This window comes from Nipponia nippon, unplaced genomic scaffold (assembly GCF_047370975.1).
Source record: "Nipponia nippon isolate SJK-2023a ecotype South Korea unplaced genomic scaffold, ASM4737097v1 scaffold_3, whole genome shotgun sequence".
NCBI classification, from domain to species: domain Eukaryota; kingdom Metazoa; phylum Chordata; class Aves; order Pelecaniformes; family Threskiornithidae; genus Nipponia; species Nipponia nippon.
In genome coordinates, this window is record NW_028262347.1 from 65,386,203 (window position 1) to 65,410,725 (window position 24,523).

Below are 24,523 nucleotides of genomic sequence, written 5' to 3' on the forward strand. Positions count from 1 at the left end.
GATGGAGTCTGTCTGCTCTTGTTTTCATGTGGCAGCACCACAGCTGAACCTCAATACCTGACAAACTGTGGTGCATGAATCCTCACAACACTGTCATGAGATCAGGAAGAGTTAGTCTCCCCACCTCAGGAAGCCAAGCCAAAGCCAAAGGTAACAAGAGTTTGTTCTCTGACCTCGGCTGGGTTTGTGTCAGGCCATAGGAACTTGTCAAAAGTCAGGCAGGAAGCTGGTGGCATGGTCAGTAGCTTATCCATGATCTCCCTTGTCTCGGTCCAGTGTGCTAAGCATAAAAATATCCTTTAATTAAATCCTGATGCTTTCACAAAGCATCAGCACACTTCATCCAGGAAATGTCAGGGATATTCAATGGGTTATATGGAGAGAGAACAAAGAGGCAACTAAGTCTAATAAAATGACAGTCGTGGGTGACTGCAACCATCTGTACATTGTTAGATCAACTGGTACAAACAGATTAAAAAACCCCAATTTCTAAGTGATTTCTAGAATAACTGGAGAACATAAGAGTACGTGTTCTTAACTTAGTCTTAAGTAGCTGAACAAATGATACAGTCAAGCTACAGAATAGTAATGAACTTACTACACTTAAGAGTGTGAGGTTAAAACTGATAATAATTAGTGAACTGCTTAAAAAGTACTAGAGGTAGAAATGGAATAAGAAAGAAAAAAAAAAGAAAAAAATTGGAGGAAAAAGAACATCAAATCCATAGATTCAAAGCAACAGGTATATTAACAGACAGTTTCTGATTCAGTGGAGTCATGCAGAAAGCAAACTGAAAGGTAAGATAGGAAAAAAAAATGGTATTGTGAAATGTTAAGGTCCAAGAGGTTGTTTGAGCCAAGCAACCAGCTTTCAGGAAATGCCACTTCAGCTCCGGTGAACCCCCTGGGTAAGGGAAGGAAATTATAACAAAACACAAACAAAATGTCAGCTGTAAATGAAGAGGGCCAAGGATGTGTTAACTGTCAAGAGCTTGGGGCCGGAGGCGAAGGGGGGAACTGCAGGACATTTCTGAAATGTCTTAAATTCACCCAGTTTAGGAGGGAACCAATGGGATCTCCTGCACATTCAGGGGGTAATGGGAATAATTAAGGAGCAAAAAGACTTTGCAGAGGTTCTGAATGGTTCATTTGGGTGAACCTTCCTCGCAAATGATGCTGTGCCAATATCCACACTAGACTATTTTTTTCAAGACAAGAAAGGACCTGAGCTGTCAGAATGTGAAACGTTGAGAGGGGAAACACTGGAACAAACTGATAAACTAAATAGCAGCATGTCACAAGGACCTCATGGTTATATATGCAAGGATTTGGAAAGCATTTGAAAATGAAGTGGCTGCGCTGATAGCAAAAATACACAAGCTGTTGCTGAAGTTAGATACGCTACAGAAGGACTGGAGGGCAGCAGCTAGCATACCTCTCTTTAGGACAGGCACTGGGTTGATCTTAGGTATTGTATACTGAAAAGTCTTATTTTACTTCCAGGTAAATTGATTGAAATTAACAAAAACTGGAATTACATACAGGAGAAAAAAAAAATCATAGTTTATTTCAAAGAAATGTTGTCTCTTTTATATATTCTTTGATGCATCAAGCTAATAGACCAAGAAAAACAACCTGGTAAGTGTATATATATAGGTATTTATATATCTTCTTAATTTCTTTGAGAAATTTTCTTTGAAGAATTTAAGTCATCATAGAATAAGTACCTTATTATTACAAGTTGGAAACTGTTTAAGGGAGAGAAAGCAGGAACCACACGTGAATGATCATTTTTCACTGTAAAAGATTAACAGTTGGGTTGTCCAAGATTCTATATCACGTATAACTTCTTTACTGAAAAAGGGAATAAGGACTGAAGTATTTCAGAGTATGCTAATTAAGCTGGGTAAACCTAGCGTTTGGATTGCAAATGGAAATAAGTGTTGGCCGATGCAGAACAATCACAGATGGAGTGAAACACTTAGAAACCTTCCTGGATTCTAAGCCACCTGTGACCACTCAAGGAAGGATATTGGCCTCACTGTGGAAAACCCAGTTGCAAATTCTGCTCAATTCCAGCAGCGGTCAAAAAAACCCCAAACTCAAAAAACAAAACAAAACAAAATTTCCATTAGTTCATAGAATGAGTAAAAGGTGCTAAAATGAAAACAGTTTTATTGTATAAGCCAATAGTCCTCACCTGGAAAACAGTGCCCACTTTGGTCAATCCAACACAAAAAAAGGAAATAAAAGAATTAGTAGTTTTTAAGACACGCAAAGTGACTGGGAACCCTGGGACTGTCTAACTGAAAGAAGAAAAGAACAACAGGGTTCATGGTTGAGTAAATGAATGGCACCTATACAATGAACTGGGTGCTCCTGATGGCCTTTTCATGTCATATAACAAAGAGGTGGCAATAACACTGAAAGACAACTAATTTAAATAGATCAAAGGTACCTTGGAGGGTGGTTTTCCCAAGAAAATATGTAATTAACCTAGTGAACTCACTGCTACATGCTATCACTAAGGTAGTGAACTTACTGGGAGGCAAAACCAGATTAGCTGCTTATCTGGCCAGTGAGTATATCTGCAGTTTGTCTAGAATCACCATAGGCTTCCATTTGGTAAGGAAAGCGGGTATCTGTTTTCATTTGGAAATGGTCTCCGGGCAGCAAGCAAACACAAGCTGGTGGGTATAAAAACGTTTTACTTGAGGGCAGTGCATTTATCTAGAGCAGCATTCCCTGCACCTGCCTCTGAAGCATGTGGTAAGGGACATTGATAGAGACACTATACTGGACAAGACAAAACACCTGCCTGATCCAATGTTGCAATCATTATGTTTGAATGTTCTTTAACTGGATGACTGATGCCTTTTTGAGCAGGAAAATAATGAGTAATGATAACAAATAACACAATTTCCATTAATTATTCATGCTAATGTTCATGAAACTTTTGAGATGTATGAATATTTTCATTAATAAATCATTAATCACCAGCTTGTACTAAATGACCTCAGAAATCAGTGGAATGAGCTTATTGTCATTATTCATGAAAAAATTTGTGAATAATTTTCAATATATGACCACTCTGCTTTCTAATTGACTAAATATGACATAGATGAGTATAAAATAGACATCAGCAATTCATTGCAAAGCCGAGAGAAAATTTCTTAGGAATCCATGAAAATGCTACAGGCTGTACCAGAAACTTATTGTTTCCCATGGACAGATTTTGTTAATTTTTATTTCTCACATTCTGGAATGGATTATAAAAATGAGGGGTCTGATCCTCAGAGTTTTCATATCATCTTATCTCCACTGAAATCAAGTGAGCTTTACATATTCAGACTACCTGAGAATCCTGACCTAGAGAAATTACTAAGCAAGAGACGACTAGGTTTATTTTATCGCCTTGGTTTCCAACACTAATTTTCACAATGATTCAGAAGAAAGATCTATGAAGATATTTTTTGTCTTGTTCCACCTCTTTCTCAAAAAAAAAAAAAAAGAACAAAAACCTAAAAAAACCCACACCTGCCCACAGTTTACTCAGAGCTTTTCTAGGAGCTTGAGGAAAACCCTGGGAGATGCTGGTTTACAGAATTTCTCACCTATTTGTGTTGTGGCCTCTTGTAGAGATCTTTATTGTCATCACTGTCGGAGGTGCCCCATACTATTCCCAATGCCCATTATCACATTGCATTTCCCTTTCGGCAGAGGCTGATGAAACAGAGCTGTTCCACGAACAGTTGTCAAAACACTGGCATATTCTAATTACAACACTTACTATGTTTCTGTGAAAGTCAAATTCTGAGCTCAATTGCACTAGAATAAACCAGAAGTAATTAAAGTCAGTGGAGTCACCCCTGATTTGAAAGAATGTAATTAAGATCAGAATCTAGCCCATGGAGTCAAAAGAGATACTGGAAAGACAGGAATCAGAGGATCATCTCATCAAAAACAAAACATGAAGAAGGCTCTCAGCAAAGCAGCTGGCCCTAAACGATGGTCTGTTTCATTTTATCCTTATCATATTCTTCAAAATGAATCCATGAATCGCATGGACTACTGAAATTCCATTGCGTGTCTTAGTCTCATTGGCAAGCATTCTTTAGGAAGTGCTTGATGGAAATGAGAGGAAACTCACTTTACCCTGTCCCATCCTCTTGGGATTTAAAATCATGTTGTATGAGAGATGTCTCAGCATCTACATATGCTGATATGTATCTCTCTCTACAGGGAACAGATGATGTTAGATATAGGTAATGATACAGCTTTAAAGGTAGGACAGACGGTCCAAAATGACAGGTAGCTCCACAACCTAAAGATTTTTACATAGAAACAAGCTCAGGCCCCATAGGAAAGGGATGCAGCCTTTTAATATGACCCCAAGGGTGACCTCATCTTTTAATTCTGTCCACTTGTATCAGGGAGATGTAGGAAGGCAATGGGATAAGTCACTACGCAATCATCCCCACTCAGCTTGGTACGGAGGGCTAGGGAATGCAATCTGCTAGGCACAGGCGGCTGGTGTTCAGCTGGTGGGACGAGGACAAGCAAGTAGATAACTGCATCTTTTGGGCAGCTCCAACCCAGGAAATGCCATGGAGACCCTGGTAAAGCTGAAAGCTCTCTTTGCCAAAATATAGGAACTAGAAAAGATGGGTAGGGTGGTGTGTGGGGAGTGTGCTAATTGTCTCATTTAGTTACAGCAGTTCTCAGTGCTTGGTCCTTTGTGCAGCCTCATTCTTAGAGATGGGAATCCAGGCTCACATTTAACAGGACTTGAAATACTACCACACAATTTAAGCTTTTAAAGATTTAAGGCTACAAGCATTTGTGGAAAAGTTATCCCTGTCATTCATATGAGCTGGATCTAAGCCCCTTCAGCTTTTCTTAGCCTGATTACTGTTGTCCACCCGTCCACCCACCCAAAGAGCCCATAGAAGGTCAGGGCAGCATTTTCACAAGTGAGTAATCCTCTTCCGTGCCTTCAAATCTCTGAGAATTAGCTGCAAGTTGCTGCACCCTGTGAAGCTCAAAGACAGAGAGATCCAAATAAATGGCTAGATACAGAATGGGCTTCCCAGCTTTTATTTCTTCCTACCTATTGCTCCATATTTTAACCCACCCCACAGGACCTGCAGCATTAGCCTCTGGGTGACAGAACCAGGATCAGCTGAACACCATCTGCCTTTTTTTGCAGCTTGGGATTTAGAAGAGGGAAGAGCTGGCTGGAAACAGACCCTGGGAGGAAGGTCCTTCTCATACCTCTGTTTTCTCTTCCTCCCCTGTAATTCGCTCTCAATGCCCCGCATTCCCGGTGCCCCGGGATGCTCTCCCTCGCCTGCCTCTGGCACTAGAGGGCGCGGAGATGTGGGCTTTGGGCTGGAAATCCAACTCTCCGCAAATCCCTACTTTCCCTTAAATTGAACTCAACTTTCAAAGAGGTCTTGATTTCACAGAAAGGGAATCTGCTTCATTACTACTGGTTTGTCTGTGTTCCCCATGCTGCATTGCTATGGAAACGGGACCAGAAAATAAGTCTTTTGCATGTAGGTCATTATATTAGTGGAGAAAAGAAAGTCTGTGTGAGCGGGTGAGTGGGTTACAGGACTGAAGTGGGGCAGGATAACCGTCTGGGACTGTATCAGCAACAGTGGGGGATTTCACAGTGGATGTCCTTCAAAGACTGTTGAATTAGACGCCCAATGGGCTGAAGGATGCTAGCACTTGGAGCAACTGAGAGCCACAAAACACACACAGGGAGTCAGCCCAGAGGTGAAAAACAAAATGACAGTGGGGCATGGGACTGAACATGCAAGCAAAAAAAAAAACACTTTTATTCACAGATGCTGTTTTTCACTGGTGGCCTTGGTTCCTCCCTTTCTGTGTCCTGGTCTCCCTCCCAGGCAATAGCACAGCACGGCACGGCTGCTGCCGCTTCCACCTCCTTGGGACAATCCTGATCACACATGGTCAAGATCTCCCCAAGCTCTGCCCAGGCGCAGGTTTACAACCTTTTGGGTAGAGAATATTACTTAAAATCTTGGGTTTGGATGGGAGAAGAGCATGACCTCTCCTTTTTATTATTTTGCCCTCCATCCAAAGCAACTTGGGATCACCCTCGACCCCCTCCCCATGTACTGAGCCCCTTCCCTGAGCAGACTGCAATGCAGGAATCATGGAGCACTGTGGGCAGGGACGGACAGGGCAGTCTAGTGGGGCACATGCTCGCCAAGTGAGCCCATTGCACTTCCCACACTCCTGATGCAAAAGCAAACAGGGCTGCTTTTGCAATCCAGGGGTCCTGCAAAGGGGAAGTTTGACCAAAGTTATAATCCAAAAGAGCCTAAATGAGAGAGGGAGTGTACTCTGTGTAGCTTAACATGGTTTATAGACGAGTCATCAAGAGCGGCTAGTGTCGTAAACTATACAATCAAGGCTGGTGTGTATTTAGACAGAGGCTGTGATTGCAGGTGATACAATACCATAAAAGCAGACAGCATACATACTTCTAATCTCCTGTATTAACCTTCCTCACTGTCAGTCTTTTCGGTATTTTGGTTCCCCCCCCCCAAAAAAAAAAACCTGCAAGAGCAGGCTGTGATGCAGAGGTTGGCCCCTCACCTTTTTTTCCCTTGCCTTTTTCCCTTCTGCAAAGAGAAGATCTTCCTCAAGGGACAGGGACAAGCTAATGTGTGCAAACACACTGGTTGACACATAAAAATGGGGAGAGATATTATTCTGGCTAGATTCACAACAAGAATTACCTCCCTTCCCAGTGTCCTCTTCCAGTTGAAAAAAAAAAAGCTACCTCTCCTTTCCCTAAAGGAACTTTAGCACACGAAAATAGTAGGGCGGGGAGCAAGAGTCCCTTGTCCTTTCCCCAGAGAAGGGGTAAGGACTCACTCCTAGGCCTGTAGGAAGGAGTTAGAAGCCCTGGCAGCCTCCCCTCGGAGCTGGCAGCGGGCGGCTGTGGAGGCAAAGCCGGCCTCCAGGAGCTCTTCGCCGGCTGGGGCAGGGCCCTCCGGCCCGGCTGCCTTGCGGGGAGAGGAGCGGAGGGGAGACGCCGTCCTTGCCGCTTGCCGCCTGCTCGCTCCCCCAGCGGGGCATCACCCCGGCACTTGGGCCGCCGCGGGAAGCCGGCGAGCACGGCGAGGGGGCAAATCGCCGGGAAGACGCGAAAAGAAGAGTGGTCCGACATGGGGGGGGGCTCGGCTTTTGCCCAGGAAGATGCAGCCCGGAAAGCACTTTGCCCCTCCAGAGCCTCCGAAATGTCTGGAGTCTGGGGGGCCACCAGGACCTCGGCGACTCAGAGCTGTTTCTGGGAGGCAGTCGTTCTTCCACAGCCTGATCTGAGCTGCCTCTCAAGACATCAGCTCGCTCCTTCTGGCCACAAGCACCCCGTGGCGGCGGCACGGACGAAAGGAAAAGGAGCCCGGAGGCACGGCCGGGACCGGCTCAGCGCTGCCAGGGGCTCAGTCGGGCCGGGGTTGCGGGGCGAGCCGGTCCCGGCCCCGGAACATCCTCTCCCGCCGCACCCGGCTCCCTGGCCGCACCGGCGACCGGACCCCAAGGGCACCGAGCCAGGGAAGTTGGGGTCGGAAATGAGCCGGGAAAACTCCGCACCTTCCCCGCCTCCAGCGGCGCCCCGCGGCCACGCTCCCCCTCCCCGAAGCAAGACCCGAGACCTGCGGCAGCGCAGGCGGGCACTGACCCGGGGCAGGCGCGCACTTCCCAGGAGAGATGCTGAGGGTCGAGGGACCGCACTGACACAGCGGAAGCCTCCTCCCCTTATACCCCGCATCCCTGCATGGTCCGCGGCAGGGCAGGGATAGCCCCCCGTCCCGTCTCTACCCTCCCGCCCGCCAGGCAGTGCTCTCCGCAGGCAGGCTCTGCTCCCCGGGGACGGCTCCGCTCCCGGCTCCCGGTGACATTTTGCAGGAGTCGTCAACAAACATAGCGGGATTTGGGAAGGGTAGTCCGGGAGATGTCCCTGTGTCGGAATGCAGCATTTATATAAAAAACCTGTGGACAGCGCTTAGAAAATGGGATGATTTCTCTAAATCAGGCTACTGCGTCTCTCCTTCCCCGTTGTACCGTGCTAGACTCGATTCTGGGATTAATATCACAACTGTAACTCAACAGAGGAAGGCTCTGTGCTGGGGGCAATCGCTTTGCCTTCTCTCCTCTCGCTGCCTTTCCCCCGTGACCCGCACCGCTACGGACCCTTTCAGCAAAGTTTCCCTGTGTTTTGTTCTGCTCCTTCTACCAGGAAGCAAAACGTAAGCTCGTTTCTTGGACATTGTTTTCTTGGCGGGAGCTTTCGTGTGACAGCAGTGGATGAAATCCTAGGTGCGGCGAAGAAGGGGCGGAGGGTAGAGGGCGAGAAAGAAAAGAGGGAAAAAAAAGAAGACAAAAAAAATAGAAAGAAAAAAAAAGGAATTTTTTTTTAAAAAAGAGAAGAAGCGTCAGTAAAAACCAAAGCTTTCCTACCTGTGATCCAATTACCAGAAGTTGCATCCCATCCCGCTGCAAGCGGCTCGTTGCGAGCGGCGGCTGCGGAGTCGCGCCGGCTCTGGCGGCAGAGGCATGCGGGCTGCGCGCAGTCAGAGCCCGGAGGCAGCCGCTTTATCTTTCTCTTCCATATCTTCCAACAGGAGGGAGGGGGGTTGGCGTGGGGGAAAGACAGATCACTTGGTACCGTGATAATGGAGGGAAAGAATAACAGTTCGGAAGCTTTAAACAAGAGGTGGCATTGTCCGGGCTGATGGAGTTTTTGTCTCTCCCTCGCTCGCTCTCTCCCTCCCTCCCACACACGCACAGGCACACACATATACACGCACACCCTCCGTGGCTCTGGCCCTTGGGAGTCTCTGCCTCAGTTCAGCCAAGTTGAGCTTTAGGAAAAAAAAAAAAAAATAGAGCAATAGTGCTATCAAACCTGGCTTAACGGTTTAGACAAAACTGAAGAAATTAAAACCAGCAGAAGCTGGGGCTCGTAAGTGAGCCGGTAATAATTCATACTTCCCCCAGCGCTTCTGAGGAAATGAGGGGGAGCTGCCACCTTCGTGGCGGTGGTGGCGAGGGAGGGAAACGGGGCGCCTAGGTGAGCATCTCGGGTGAATGTCCTTGCTGGGGTGCTGCGGCTGTGGGTCCGCTCGCCGCCCGCCTGCGGGGGCGTGGGGGGGTGGGGAGGGGTGTGTGGGGGGGTGTGTGAGAGCGAAGTGGGCTCGATTAGCTGCAATGGGCAGGCGATTTCTGCAGAGAACATTTACAATTTTCTTTCAGTATGACAGGATTAGTTGTTGTTGAAGGCTCTCCTCCAATAAGATCAGCACTGCTCTCTGATTTGGTGGCTTTGCTGAATAGAAATCACTGCTTCTTGTTATCTCTCAACACACTCTTCCCTCTTCCTCATCAGACGCTCCCCTCTTCCCCATCAGAAGTATTTATCTACAATTTGCACATCAGAACCGATTTTTTTTTTTTTTTTCAATTACCTCTTCCCCATCTTTCCGGGCAAGGCTCTCCTCTTTATTTCTGGTTACTTTTTTTTCACAGTTCCGTGATAGCTGTAAGTCTAAAGCAATGAACGGGAGGAGAAAGAGAGAAAGAGATCTTGCTTTTAGATTATTGCAGTCATCGGAGTCTCTGCGCCCTGTGGAAAAAATGTTGTTACACTAAATCCAGTTTAGTTTTTTAAACTGATTATTGTGCTGAAATATTTATAGAAAGCTGCTTCCCTGGCACAATGACAAACGAATTAGGGGAAACAGATACATTTTACAAACAAGAGTTAATGCTCTTTGGGTGTAAAGCATTCCCCTTTAATTGATAGTCACTAGGTTGAGAAGTATCTGCTTTGCTTAAGGGAACTTGCCAGTTCGATGGAAATAATCTAGATATAAACATCTTCAGGTTTGCTTTGTCTTTGTTTGCCTCCCTCCTGGACCGGAATTGATTTATGCTCTGGTGTGATGCTTTTTCCCTTGGGATAGGGGCTACTGGGGTAGGAAGCAGGAGAGGAGAACCCATCTCATCTGTTGTCCAAAGAATAGTAGGGGGAAAGTGATAAGCAAAGAGGAGAGAGAGATGCACCTTATGAAGGTGACCCCGGCTTCTGGCTGCTGCCTGCCCTGTCTCCCCTGCCCCATCACTTCTTGAAGGGCCAACGGAGCCACAGCCCAACCACTCCCCTCCTCTCCATGCCAAAAACCCCTTCACTTTGCACAAAGTATTTCTTGGCCTGGGCTTTCCCCAGGCAGAGGAGCTGCCTACACTATTCCCAGACATTTAGTTATTGCTCCTGGAAGGATCTCGGGTGGATTTACCCCCGACAGGATGATGTGCCTTCAGGGTAGCAGGGCTCTGGAAATACTCTGCTTGGCCCTGGGGTAGGTATTTCCCCTGCCTTGGGTGGCAGGCCTAATTTGGAGGTGGGGAGCTCAGAATTTTGCAGGTACTCATGCTTCAGTGTTACACAAGTCCGTGTTTCTCTACCTGAAAGCACTTTCACAGGGTTTAAGGGTTGGATCACTTGTAGCTCTTTGGGAGCATCAGGGCAGCTGGGACCTGACATCTGCCCCTTGGTTCCTTAGACCTTACAGAAAATTTTGCCTGGACTTCACAGCAGAGTTAGGAGACAGCTAGCCGGGCAGCTCAGATGAGATTTTGCACCAGGAGGTTGGAAGCAAGCCATGAGCAGGCTGTGGCCCTGTGGGGCTGCTCCACCACAGGCGCAGCCACACCGGGGCAGGGGACAGCCACTCCCATAGCCTGGCTGCCCCGTCCGTTGCCAGACGGAGCCCCAGCCTCTGTCCCGGCCACCTCCTACACCTCCCACAGGCTGTCACCGAGACCTTGGCGCTTAGCATATTTTAAGATTCATTAATCAAGATGATCAGCAGCCTCAAAAGGGACAATGCCCGCCTCCTCTTCCCATTATTATTATTATTATTATTATTATTATTATTATTATTATTATTATTATTATTATTATTATTATTATTATTATTATTATTATTATTATTATTATTTCCCCTCCCAGCGACGTCGCGAGTGTTTGATTGTGCACGTTGATTTCCGGAGATTTAATTAGAATTAAATCACCGCCAGCACGAGTCAGCCCTTCCCAAAGCGAGGAGCAGGGAGGGGGTGGCGGCCCTGCCCAGGGGCGACCCTGGCAGCACCGGGCACACTTTGGGACTCTCCCTCCCTCCGTCGCAGGAGAGGGGCAGAGGTGTCGGGGCAGGGCCAGCTTCCAGCAGCTCGCTGGAGCGAAGGCAGGAGATACCTCCGGGCTGGGGCTGTGGTTCGGCGCGGCTCTACCCAGCTGCAGGGGGCTCCCCAATGCCACGCTGCTCTGCGCCGTCTGGTCTCACGGCTGCAGAGCTCGGACCGCCGGAGGGGCACCCTCCGCCATGCAAACCTCACCCAAGCCGGGGGGCCTCTCCTTTCCTCGCACTCATCCCCCTCTGTGATCTCCCATGGAAATGAAAGGGCGGTGCTGAAAACCCTTCCGTGTCACCCCCACCTCCACCTTGCCTCGTCCGCAGCCCGCCCGGGAGAGCGGAGGTTTCCCCCCACAGAAACGCGTGTGCGCAGCGCTGCTTTCCTGAGCCCGCGGAGCCGTGCTCTTAATCAATCTCAGCAGATACATCTTGATGGCACCCGGTGACTTCGTGGCAAGCAGCGTCTTTTAAGTTTGACAGGGCATCTGTTATTACCAGCTCCTCTCTTTAGGGCACTACGTGCTAGACACACCTCCTGAGGGAAAAAAAATGCTGCTCCTGAGCTTAAAACATTTAAAATGCATTCCCCCTCCCCCCACCCCCGCTCATGCAGGAGGAGCGGAGGAGCCGAGTCATTTACAGTGTGCTATACAGCTGTAGAGAGAAATCCATCCTAAAACCACAGAACAAAGCGCTCAGCCCTTCGCTCGCAGAAAAAAGGAAAGCGCATGAGGAAGCGAGTGTTTGGTAATGACGGTGTCCCCCTCCCGCGGAGGGACCGAGCGGCGCTCCCGGGGAGGGGGGGCAAAGAGAGCAACTTTCAGCGAGGAGGTTTCGAAAAGAAATCGCGTCCGTATCCAGTGATGCCGAGGGATCTCTAGTGGGACTTCGCTGCGGGCCGTGTCCCTGGCTTTAGCTACACGTCTCCCACATGGCTCCTTCCCTCGGGTGTGGAGCTGCTTCGCTGGGGTGCGCTCCGGCAGGACGAGCGCCCTGTCCCGAGGGTTTTATAGCGTGGGTGGGCGAGGGGTGGAGAGGGAGGAGGGGTGTCCCCGGGGCGCCCCTCCACGCCTGCTTCACCCCCTTGCAACAGGGTTGGGATTGGGGGGGGGGGGGTATGAGAAAAGGGCAGACCCCAGGCAAATCTGCTGGCTTCCCTCTCACTCCCAGAGGCACTCATATCCAGCCAGAGACCTTCCCTCCTGTTAGCCTTTGTCTATCCCCAAGCAGATAATGATGGCCAAGGAAAGCAGCCCGTCTCCCCTCGCTTGTTGTTTCTGACTTGCCATGTTTCCTAGGAGGAAGGAAAGAGGGAGGGTGCACCCTTTAGACGTGCGGGTGCCTGATGAAAGGAGTCCCGATGGCTTGGCTACCTCGCAACCCGTTTGCCATGGCTTAGGTGACTGGCTCCCCGGCCAGCAGACTGCTTTCTCAGGGGGCTGAGAGAGCAAACCCAGAAGACAGACAGCTCTGTGGACTGAAACGCTTGATTTCCCTTTGGAGGCCTGGTCCCTTCCCTGGTCCCTGCTGGAGGTGGACATGTCGCCTCCCAGAGGAAAGAAGTAGCTCCGAGAGCCATGTTTATTTGGAGCACCTCCTTCCTTGGAGTTTTTGCCACAGATTTTAGGCCAATGAGATTGAGAAGAGCAGGGAGAAGCCCTAGTCTCTCTGTGGAAGAAGACACACCTGAAAACGGGCACTTGACCCAAGAAATGCAGGGTTGTTAAACAAGGTCTGAAGTAAGAGGGGTGGCAGCCACACTCACCCAGCCAAGCTAGACACCTCAGTGCCAGCAGGGACCAACGCAGGCCCCGGGGCTGCTGCTCCCAGACCCTGGCTGTGGGCGCCTGTGTGTTGCACTTGCCACCACCCATCACACTGCTCTGCTGCTATTTAGTCCTCTTTGGGGCTTCCACACTCATTTACCTCCAGCATTGCAATGGACAGCTGATTTTAATGGTTTGCACATGGGGAAGGCCGGCGTTTGACAGATGCCAGGAAAATACTGGCAAGAATGGGGCAATGGAACAGCAAATCATCCTGACAGTGCGGACCGCAGAGAGCAAGAAAAAAGGAAGGAACAAATCCAAACCGAGGTAATGGCAAGCCAGACTCCATGCAAATAAATCGCTAATAGGCACTTACTATCGGAAATTAAATGAGTTAAATAAACTGATGGTCAAACCTTTAACAGACAAGGGCATGTAATCACTTAGCTGTGTCCAGAGCAGTGTGTCCATAGGACCGTTATAAAGCATAGTTAGATCTGCCAGGGGAAGGCACTGAAACATTGACACACCACAATGTGGATCTCGCTAGTACTAGGGAACTAAGAGCATCTCGGTTTCTTCTTCCCAGTTGAAACCTTTAAGTCCTCCAGCACAGCTAGCAGGGCTTTCACCTGCCAGCAACATTAAGCACTGCCTTACTAACAGAAAATCACCAAGCTTTTCTTTCACTTTCCCCCTGCGCAACAACAGTGTTTTCATAGCCCCTTTGAGTCTCAAAGCCTGACATACTAGGGATTATTCAAAACAGACCGCACTGATGAAATGGAAATTCCCAGCAGGTTTAGATGGGGCTCAGAGTCTAATTTTCAAAGCCAAACTGATCCCGTCTCGTGCGGAGCAGCTAGGTGGCGAACTGGAAAATCAAATCTACTGTTTTATTAAGGATAAACAGAGTATCTGGAAGAGCATCCCGCTAGGCACAGCAAAGCTGAGGGGGCACTTTTTAATGTAAATATGCACGTAGTTTACCTATCAATAAAGCCCTGTAAATTGCAGATCTGCACTTTTTAGTGTAGGAATAATTGCTCTTTGCAAATGTTGCAGCGTCCCAGGTGAGTGAGTAAGTATGTAGGTGAGCAGATCTGAAAATAGTTTCAGAACAATCTGCAAAATATATGTGCTGAGAACCGGTGTCACCTTTGTCCAGGCTTGAAAAGACAGCTGCTGAAAATGATGGTATAGCATGTGTTCAAGGCTGTCAGACATACTTCTGACTATAGAGAGAAAAGTGACTTTCAGGAGAAAGAAAACAAGAAGGAAGTATACGGCCTCAATTTATGTCATATGGGAGTTAAAAAACATTAACAAGGGGCAAGCAGTCATACGATTGTGTTTATAACACGATATGTTTTATAGCTATGGCAGAAGGCTCTTAAAAGGCCAAGAGTGAAACAAAATCCTCTCTAAATTGTGTGCCCGTGTGTGGAGTGGGTTATGTACCGCATAAAAGTTTTACTTGACCTTGACCATAGAAGGACAGACCATCCTTGACCTGAAACTCAGGGGTTTATAGCCTGAAGTGTCTCTCATCGGGAGAAAACAGGAAAATGCTGCAACGGGCAGAGCCGCAGGAGCCGCCGGAGGAGCGCGGAGCCGGCGCCTGCAGCACCCTGGAGAGCGGCCGCCCGGCCGCCGGGCCTCTGTCTGCGTGCCTCTGTGTCCCTCTGTCCCCGTGTCTGTGTGTCTGCGCGTCCGTGTGTCTGTGTGCGCGCAATCACATACACACCTTTGAGCATACGGCCGTTGCTCGCATGTGTGTTTGCAGCTGTTTAGCCAAATGTGGACCAATAATCAGCTGCACATCTGGTGTGATGTTCTTTGCAGTCACATCTGTTGTTTTTAGTGCTGTGTTCCTTGGAAGATGACTGCCTGCAGCAAGCTGGAGAGGGTTGCTTCTGTGCATTGCATGTACCCATTAGCTGGAGTCAGTGGCTAGAAATGAGGAAGATTTCATCCTGTCCTTTAAAAGTGTCAGAGAAGCTCTAACATACACTGAAGAACACAGTAACCTGAAGCTCAGGACTATGAATAGCTCCTTCCAGTACAGGCTCTAAGTAAACAGTTGTGTAATTACAAAAGTGTCAGTGGAACTTTTCTGCAGAGAGCCTCAGTCACTGGAAACCTGTCCGCTTCACTCACATTGTACACAGGGATGGTGTGTGGACATAGAAAGGGAGGTGTTAGGCAGGTCATGCACTTCTTTTTATTTTAATTAGCTGGGGAAAGACCAGGCATTTCAAAAGCAAATTTTTCTCAGGGCAGCTAGACCCTTGGAAGCTTTATGTGCAAAGCTCCAGTGACTCCAGAGGAGTGCCAAGGACTGTTGGTTTGGTAGAGAGATTTAAGGAGGGTCACAGTTCTGTGCGAAATATTTTCCCCAAAATATTACTTTACAAACAGACTCAAGAATTCATCTTCACCGGGCACGAAGTCAAGGGCTTTGGCTGCTCTTTAAGCACTTCAAGGCCAGGAACCAAGTTCTCCTGCAGTGTAACTCTGTAGGCACTTCCTCTTTTTACTTCTGATTCTGCCACAGGGCTTGTGCAAGCTCTCTCTAGTATGGATACTACTCACCCAAACACACATATGGAATGAATGGTTGTTTGAAGTCCATCCAAAGCCCATAAATCCAAAAATAGAGTGGTTAAAATAGGGGTTCCTGAACACTTTTTTAGCAAGCTATGTCTGCAGGCAGCTCAGATCCATCCTGATAGAAATACAAACAGGAAAATGAACGCAGTTTCTTTGGGGGAGAGAGGATTGGAATCCACACTTCCTAGATTCCCAGTGAGTATTTTCGTATGGGATACTTGTTTTCTCTGGCTTTCTCCTCCTGAAAGTGTTGTATTTTGTGCCTATTGTCACTTACTGGAGCAGTGACACTTGCAGGAGAACATTGGCTGTTTAAATGACTTAACTTCATGGTGGTCAGACATACACACAGGTGGGATGAGAATTCAAACAATAATAGTAACAACATCAACAACAACAACAACATCAAAGTCGCTTAAAACCAACCATTAACAATAACCTTCCATTAACTATGCTGGATAGCACCTTCTCCTTAGTGCGTAGTGAGCTGTTGATTTGAATCAGAGTGAAAGTTGTTCCATTTGTCATATGTGCTGGGGCAAACATCACTCATCATGGTCAGGAATAATACCACACTGTTTTATCCTTTTCCTTTCACCCACTGGCAGTGACATAAGTGACATATTCACTGAGGCTTTGCACTGCACAGTGCCAGGAGTCCTGAGCCATCAGAGACAGAGGTGCTTCTGCAATTAGGCACAATATTCTCTAATTAACTCTGCTATGGAGCAGGGCTTACTGGCTCAGATGAAGCTCCATGTTGTTGTGACTGCTCTGCTTTCAGAACTGGTATCTCCCAAGTCATGGTAGCGTGCCAGCTTCTAAGGTCCAGCAAGGTACTTTCTTCATTACCCTCCACTGTCCTCTGTAGATCTGGCCTTAGAAATATGTCTTTTATTTGTTTCCCTTGCTCTTTAAACTGAGTTCCACGTTCATAGTCTCTACATTTTTCACTTTCTCTCCTTCACAGCTGACATTTCTTTTGAAGTTTTTTGTGTATCTCAGACCCACAGCACGAGGAAAGCAAAGAATTCCCAATCTGTAGACTGGCAAATTTAGCAGCCTTTCTCCAACAATGGCCAGAATCAGGTATTTCTATAGAAAGTGCAAAGCAGTTTCTCCCCTAGACATGAGATAATCTGTTTCCTCCAAGAAGTCTCATTCTAATCACAGAGAATTACAGCTGCATAAATTCTCCTGCATTGCTTTTGTTGTCTCTTCTGCTGTTTGTTCTAGCATTTACTACTATAACTTCGGATATTGCATTTATGTCTAGAAATGCCCTGTTCTTTGAACCTTGTGAAGTTTTCAGGCTCAGGGTCATCCTTGACTTTGAGAACTACAGTGTAATTGTATGTTTTACAGTTCAGTTAAGTTTGTAAAAAATATATTTCCTTTTATGAGTTTTGAAGTTGATACATTTTACCTCAACTGATGGCCTCCACCATTATTTTTTTTTTGTCTGACATGGCAAGAACAGCAATTTCCCATCTTGGAACAGTGAATTCCTATATTGCAATTATTCACTAGATCTTTACTTTTTCCATAATCTTTCCTATGCCCCTACTTTCTAAGGGTAAGGTTTCCATATTTTTTTCTTTACCCCCTGTTCAGCCAAGAGTTTATATTTTTTCATGCTTCATAACAATTCTTTTTCCTTTTCTGATCCCCCAATATAGTACCTTTCTTGAGACAAGGTCATTTTATAGCAGATACTATTCCAGATGAAACCACACCACATAGACAGATGGCCTGTATAACTTTCTAATGATTGCCTAATATTATTTTGTAAATCAGTGTAAACCTTGTTGCTTAAGATCCTTCTGCCTTATTTACTTATCTGAACACTGAACACGTCTTTGCTAATCTGTCTGGACCTATACCCATGTCACTCATATGATTAAGTGAAAAACTTCAGCAACTTGCATCAGCATGTATTTTTTTTTTCTTCTCCAGCATCTACTGCTTTGTATTTATCAACACTGATCTTCATTCACTGTGCTGTTGTTCAGCCACCAAGCTTGTTAATGTATTCACCTTTCTTCACTTTTTCTATTGCTTTGAGTCCAGCACAAAAGCCCTTCTCAATTCACTGCACTCTTCTGAACTGCTGCTGGAGTCAGAACTAATTTGTAAACACTTTTATTACTAATGGTTGAGTGCTAAATTATGACTTTCACTTTCCTTACTCTAGTATATCGTTCTTGTCTTATCTGGTTATTCTTCAAAAGAAAAAAAAAATCCACCAAATGGAGTTGCTCAGACTTCCCCACCTTCCTATTTCTAGCAGCTGCAATGAAGTACTGACTTATACCAGTTGTATATCTACAGCTTTTCAAATTTCAGTTTGAGAATCAAGAGAAGATTAGTAACAGTTACTGTCACATATTCCAGAACTCACTTCTGTACGCTTAAATAATATATTTTTTTCCTGTGCAGCTTTGAACTGTGGTCAATAATATCTTTCCATAAAAGTTAAAAATCTTGCCATGTGTTTTTCCTTCCTCATCTTCATTACCATCACAGAAAAAACAAAAGTATATTCCTCAGCACCCTGGAGAATTTACTTGTGTGCTTTGTTGAAAACTGTGTGTTATTATTCCCATCTAGAAAGGGTGATATATGCCTATGAAACATGACAATAAGAAGCCATTCTTTGCTTCCTTCTATTATTTTAGGTGATTTCCTGTCAATAGGATATGTTTAAGAATGATAATATTAATAAAAAAAAAAAACAACAACAAAAATTTCTGGTGCAGTTTGACTCAGCAGACATAGAATTTTTGGCCCTCTGTCAGTATTTACATATTGTACATCTTAAAATTGTTTTTACATTCCTGTGCAGTAACACATTGGCTGAATTGCTTTGCATGGAAAGGAACAAACTCTCTTGAGGGCACATGACAATAGTTTTGTAGCTCAAGCTGGTATTAAATCAAGTATAAGCAGCCTTTCTACTAAGCCTTTAAATTAGAAAGAGAAAGGTCTCAGATGAAGTTCTACATTGCTGCAATGATTATTAAGAGCAATGAATCACACATGGTCAAGACCAGCCAGCACACTGCATAAGCTCTGGAACGCTTTAGAAATGTGTCTTGCAGGTACACTTTTAATATTGTTTGGTGATGCAGCAAGACTATAGATCACAACATGTGGCAATCTTACACAGAAATGGAGACCTGGATCAGTTACTGTCTGATTCCTGTATGAATCTTTAGAATGAGAAATAGTTGAAATCTACTTCTTTTCATGTTTTTTTTTCCAGGTTATCAGTGTGGACTACTGCTAGGTCAAAACAGTGTCTTTTCATCAAACCATCTTTTCTACCACCAATACCAAATTACTATAATTTGTACTCTTCCTCACCATACCACATGCATTTCAACAACTGAATAGCCTTTGCTAAGAGCAATTCCTTTTTGCATCACTTGTAGCGCCAACAGATGATGCAGTAGAACTCTGTATAAGCCTTCTAGAAAGAAGAAAGTATGTTTTTTCCTCCAGAGTAGATAGGTAGACCCTTTTTGACATTAAAGACAGACATGTTGAAGTAAATCTAGCTGCATTTAATTATGAACCACTTGGAATATTCACATGTCAGTGTTTTTCAGCACCTTTAGAAAAAAGTCACTCCCTGGTGCAAACAATAAAATACTGAGTCTGCTAATATTCTGCTCCTGATTTGCCTCTTCAGGGAATAACCATACCTGACTACCTGAACTGCCTAGCCCAGTGAGTTATTCCAATTGACTGTATCTATTTAATCTTGCATGACTGCTTTTGAAATATTATAGGTACCATTAAAGCCGAATTTATGTACAGCAACTGACCCAAGTAAAAAGGCTACTTTTGTAAACTATGGGGGAGAGTTTTTTTCATTCTTATTTCATTCCTATTTCCATATGAAAGACAAACCTATGGTTTGTAACACCTGGGGATGTTCTATGATGATTCTCAATGGTGTAGTCAGAATATCAGTTCATGAAAACACCTAAGTGAGTGCTCAATGTTCAGCACAAAAGTGTTGGTTTAAAGGTTAACAGATTTTTGGTTGCTTGCCTGAGTAAGGATGTTATGTTCTGAACTGGACCTCGGGGACTAAAGGACAAGCTCAGGAGCCAGGATTATTGCTAAAATAGATCACTTAAATGCCAGTTTTTAAAACAGTTCCTCCATGTATAGGTATACAGCACCTGTGCTCCAAACACAAGGCTGCTCTGGCTGAACTGCTGAATGTGTAAGGTGTGTGTGGCTGTTGTACCACACTATTGTGCCACACACTTGAGCTATCACTGAGAATCAGGGCTTTGGTATTTCAAATTAGTTGTTAAAAAAACTGAAGCATTTAACAAAAATGTAGAATCATTTAGGCTGGAAAAGACCTTTAAGATCATCCAGTCCAATCGTTAACCTAACACTACCAAGTCCACCACTAAACCTAAGTGCCACATCTACTTGTCTTTTAAATACCTCCAGCGATGGGGACTCAACCACTTCCCTGGGCAGCCTGGTCTAATACTTGACAACCCTTTCGGTGAAGAAATTTTTCCTAATATTCAATCTAAACCTTCCCTGTATAGGCTACAATCTGTCTTGGCTTCCTTTTCTAATCTGCAAAATCACTACAGTGATTATCTCCCTCAAAGGAGTGTTATGAGACATTACTAATTAAAGTCTTTCAAGTAACATGTGGAAAAGTACATGTGGAAAAGGTGCTATAGCAGAAATTATTAAGAGAGCAGCAACCAGGCACGTATCTATTTCATTTAATGGATGGGTTATTTGTTCCTCCTACTCATGTCTCTGATTCAACAAAGTTAAAATTTATGTGCCTAAATATTCATGAAATAGGGTTAGATTCAAGCACATGATTAATATTACATCTCTGTACTCGTGTTTGATTGAATTAGGGCCCCCCCACTGTACCAGTAACTGGAAACATGGATAATGTGGTTTGGGTTGTTCTTTAAAATCAAAGAAAAATGCATCAAAAAATTTCCATACTGTTTTATCTGTGAATTATGGTGGTTTGTTGTGGTTTGTTTGTTTGTTTGTTTGTTTGTTTTTCCCCCATGGTTGTTTTTTATTTGTTTATTTTTTTCTTCTCTTTTTTTCCAGAGTCTTCCCTATACGAATGTATTGGTGAACATCAGCACATTTTACAGACTTCGTGTTATTCTCTAATGGTCCTTTCTGACAGAGATTTCCACTTCCGGTCTACATTGAGCATAACTTCATGAAAAGAAAACAGCAATACCTACAAAACTGTTCCTTATTTCAATCCAAGTTTTTTGTACAAGCTGTTATCTGAACTGAGCCTAAACAAAACATGTTGGAGAACAAAGACCAAAATCTCTTCTCTTCCAGGCAATAATAATGAACAGGAAAACATATACAGAACAGAAACTCTCTTTTCATCAACCCAAGCCATCCTCTGGGCCTTTGAAGGATACGCATCTAGGTCTAGTCCTGCAAAATGAACTAGTTTGTACCACATTAACTTGTAGACTCCACAGTCCTGAGCCAGGTACTTGGGTCTTCCTGTAGAGGTTTCAGACCTAAGATTCATAGGCAGGCAACTATGTGAATTGACTAATAAGAATCCAGACGGAGAATGACCCTTTGTGCTCAATCTTTCTGACTATTTATATACCACTGGACTAAGTTTCAGTGTCTGTGTGTGTCTATAGGCAAGAAGATGCAGGTTTTTTTACTGATCAGTTTCTGTCCAGATTGTTGGTAGCTTGCTGTATTGGTTTTGGCTGGGATAAAGTTATTTTTCTTCATAGTAGCTTATATGGTGCTATGTTTTGGATTTCTGATGACAAGACTGTTGATAACAGACTGATATTTTAGCTATTGCTGAACAGTCCTTACACAGTGTCAAGGTCTTTTATACTTTTCACTCTGCCCCGCTAGCAAGTAGGCTGGGTGTGGGCAAGAAGTTGGGAGGGGAAACAACTGGGACAGTTGACCCCCCAGTTGACAGATATGATCAAAGGCATATTCCGTACCATGTGATGTTGTGCTCAGTAATAAATACAGGGGTGAAGGAAGTTTGCCAGGGTTGGCATTGCTTGGGGATAGGCTGGGCATTAGTTGGCTGGTAGTGAGCAATTGGAATTTTTTGTATCACTTGTTTTTCTTGGGTTTTTGGTGGTGGTGCTTTGTCTTTATCTCAACCTTTATCTCAAGTTTTCTCACTTTTATCCTGATTCTCTCTTCCATCCCTCTGGTGGGGGGAGTGAGTGAGCGGCTGTGTGGTGCTTAGCTGCCTGCTGGGGTTAAACCACAGCACTAATCAGCTATAATTCCCAAACTTTGATGAGGAACTTCTGAGCTCTAGATGTCTGCTGATGTACTTTAGACCCCCGGGCTCAGGTCGTCCAGACTTTGGGTAGGACATCTGAGTTTTATCAGTAGAAGTAACCATGAGCAGGACAGTGGCTGGATTCACTAGTTCCTGTTTGTTTACTGTTGTTTTTAATAGAACATCTTTGCCAATATTTTAAAATCTGGCAAAACTAAGGTTATTATTAGACTGTGCTGTTTGTCCAGGATTTCTGATTGGAAAAATAATCTGGACTACAGGTTATCTTTTTCTTGGACAAAATTTTTGAAGGTAAATACCACTGAAGCCATTTGAGGACACACTAACACTGTGTGGTAGCTCATGGAATAATGGCTACATAGGGAGTCACAGTTAGATGAATTCACAAAGAACTAAGTCATGTGTTAGCCTACTGTGGAAATTAGAGCTGGCTGGAGAATGCCAATTTCATTTGGTGACACCCATCAGTGTTTCACAGTTTGTTTTTGTCCTGCACTGTAAAGACATGAACACTGAAAAAAAGTTTTTTATTCTGAGAGAGCTGTGTCAAAACATCAATTTATGAATCTAAGAAGTCAGTCTTTCAGGAAGAGGATGGAGGAAGGGTCTTTCTCCCTGTCCTTGTTTCGGCTGGGATAGAGTTAAATTTCTTCCTAGTAGCTGGTATTGTGCTGTGTTTTGGATTTAGGATGAGAATAATGTTGATAACACACTGATGTTTTAGTTGTTGCTAAGTAGTGCTTACACCAGTCAAGGACTTTTCTGCTTCCCATGCTCTGCCAGGTGCACAAGATGCTGGGAGGGGGCACAGTCAGGACAGCTGACCCAGACTGGCCAAAGGGCTATTCCATACCATATGATGTCATGCCCAGTATATAAGCTGGGGGGAGTTGGCCAGGGGGCATCGATTGCTGCTTGGGAACTGGCTGGGCATTGGTCAGTGGGTGGTTAGTGGTTGCACCACTTGTTTTTCCTGGGTTTTGTTGTTGTTGTTTTCCTTTTCACTACAATTTTTTATTATTATTATTATTATTATTATTATTATTATTATTATTATTATTATTATTATTATTATTATTATCATCATCATCATCATCATCATCATCATCATCATCATCATTATCATTATTATCATTATTATCATTATTATCATTATTATCATTATTATCATTATTATTAATATATTTCAATTATTAAACTGTTCTTATCTCAACCCATGAGTTTTCTTACTTTTACTCTTCTAATTCTCTCCCCCCTCCCACTGTGATTGGGAGGATAAGTGAGCGGCTGTGTGGTGCTTAGCTGCCTGCTGGGGTTAAACCACAACACTCTCTAAACAATAGTGACCAGAAAGATTGATGTCCCCAAAACAATCTTCCTTGAAAACACGCACAAATAAATATGTGCTTCAATAAAATAGAAAAAATATATTCTGTACACAATACTTCCATTGTATCTAAATGGCCTAATGGTATTTAATGTATCTCTGGCCATTAAAGGTAAGGAGAGTAAAAATAAGGGATGAAGAACTGAAGAGATGTAATAGTTCTTATTATTATCTATCCTCAGACAGATATAAAAAAAAATTAGATGTGTTAGTACTCCAGACTTTGACAGGTAAGAAAGTACAGCTCAGAGCTGGCACTCTGATTCTGCAACAAGTAAAATGATAGAGAAACAGATCCCAGATGTGATTTGTGTAATGAGCATATGATCTGCTTAACCACAACACCTCTATGGAAGATAAATATTTGTCTTCGTTAAATCATACAAATACTGCCCGTTGCATGGTTCCCTGCATGGTGTAATCAGAATCATTACCACAAAATGAAAATATATTATCTTTTTTTATAAGTCCTAGGATATAGGTAATTAATACCCAACACAAAAAAAAAAGAAAAGAAAAGAAAAGAAAAGATCAAGAACAGTTGCTATTTTGATTTAATTTATTTCCAGGAGAAAGAAAACACCTGTTTGCTGAGGCTAAATGTGAAATGTGTTTGCCCCCTTTATTTTTACAGTTATCAGCTAACTGGCATCTTTTGAGCTACCTTGGTTCTGAGGTCACAGAGCAGGTTCAGCTCCTCTTATACTGTATGATGAACATGGATGCGGGAGGTTTTGTATCTATCTGACCTATTTTTTGTGGCCTGGACACTTATTCCCTTTTTGTCTGTTACAAGATTTATTCCACCTCTTCCCTTAATGCAGTGAATTTGGAAGACCTCTTTGATGAGTAGTGTTTTTATGTGTGCATCCCTTATTTAAACACCTGTGTAAGAGACAGACCGGGACTTAACAACCTGTCATGTAGGATCCAAGGCCGTCTCTGATTAACCAGGTTAGCTGAGGGAAGTCACTGATGGCACCATTAGTCTAGAGCTCCTCTTGCCTCTCTGGATCTACGAAGGACCGGGCTTCTTTTGCTTTTGGGATAAAGATTCTCAACAGTAAACAGGTTCAAGCTTGGTTTCAAAGAACTGTGCTAGTATGAACTAATTTATTCTGACTGAGTTTGGTAATGGGCAGCTCCTATTGGCATCTCCACTGTACAGGGCAGGGAAGCCAGG

General features: G+C 44.5%; 1 protein-coding gene across 4 annotated transcripts in view; it reads right to left on the reverse strand.

Moving 5' to 3' along the window:
- CHRM2 (cholinergic receptor muscarinic 2) overlaps positions 1-8,902 on the reverse strand; it is a 101,862-nt gene extending 92,960 nt beyond the window's left edge. For all 4 annotated transcript variants that reach the window (XR_015706801.1, XM_087767260.1, XM_009464765.2 and 1 more), the window contains exon 1: positions 8,503-8,902. The gene's annotated coding sequence lies outside the window, so the exon portion shown is untranslated. The remainder of the gene's footprint in view (positions 1-8,502) is intronic.
- Positions 8,903-24,523: the final 15,621 nt, after the last annotated feature.